This window comes from Neophocaena asiaeorientalis, unplaced genomic scaffold (genome assembly GCF_003031525.2).
Source record: "Neophocaena asiaeorientalis asiaeorientalis breed wild unplaced genomic scaffold, Neophocaena_asiaeorientalis_V1.1 scaffold1180, whole genome shotgun sequence".
Classification (NCBI taxonomy): Eukaryota; Metazoa; Chordata; class Mammalia; order Artiodactyla; family Phocoenidae; genus Neophocaena; species Neophocaena asiaeorientalis.
This window is the reverse complement of record NW_020176567.1, coordinates 11,561-12,333: the sequence shown is the minus strand read 5'-3', so window position 1 is coordinate 12,333 and position 773 is coordinate 11,561.

The following is a 773-nucleotide window of genomic DNA, read 5'->3' as shown; positions in this document are numbered from 1 at the left end:
GGATAGTAAACATGCAAGCCTGTTAGAATGTGTTTGAAATAAAAGATCATCAATTTAAAATAATCATATATATGTATATATATACAGTTATATAACTATAGTTTTATATACATACACCAAAATCCAAAAACCTATAACAGATACACAAATAAGAAAAAGGAATCCAAATATAACACTAAAGATAGCCATCAAATCACAAGAAAGAAAGTAAAGGCAGAGGATCAAAAAAGAACTATAAAACCAAACAGAAAACAGTCAACAAAATTGCAATAAGTACATACCAATCAATAATTACTTTAGAAGTAAATAGACTAAATACCCCAATCAAATGACAAAGTGGCTGAATGGATACAAAAACAAGACCCATCTATATGCTGCCTACAAGAGACTTACTTCAAATCTAAAGATACACACAGACTGAAAGTGAGGGGATGGAAAATGGTATTCCATGAAAATGGAAAACAAAAGAAAGCTGGGGTAACCATACTTAGAGAAAATATACTTTAAAACAAAGTCTGTAACAAGAGACAAAGAAGGACATTACACAATGATAAAGGGGTCAATCCAAGAAAATATATAACAGTTGTAAATATATATACAACCAATGTAGGAGCACCTAAACACATAAAACATACATTAAAAGAAATAAAGGGATAAATTGACAGTAACAAATTAATAGCAGGGGACTTTAACACCCCTCATACATCAATGGACAGATTATCAAGACAGAAAAATCAATTAAAAATATACTGGTCATAAGTGACACATTAAAC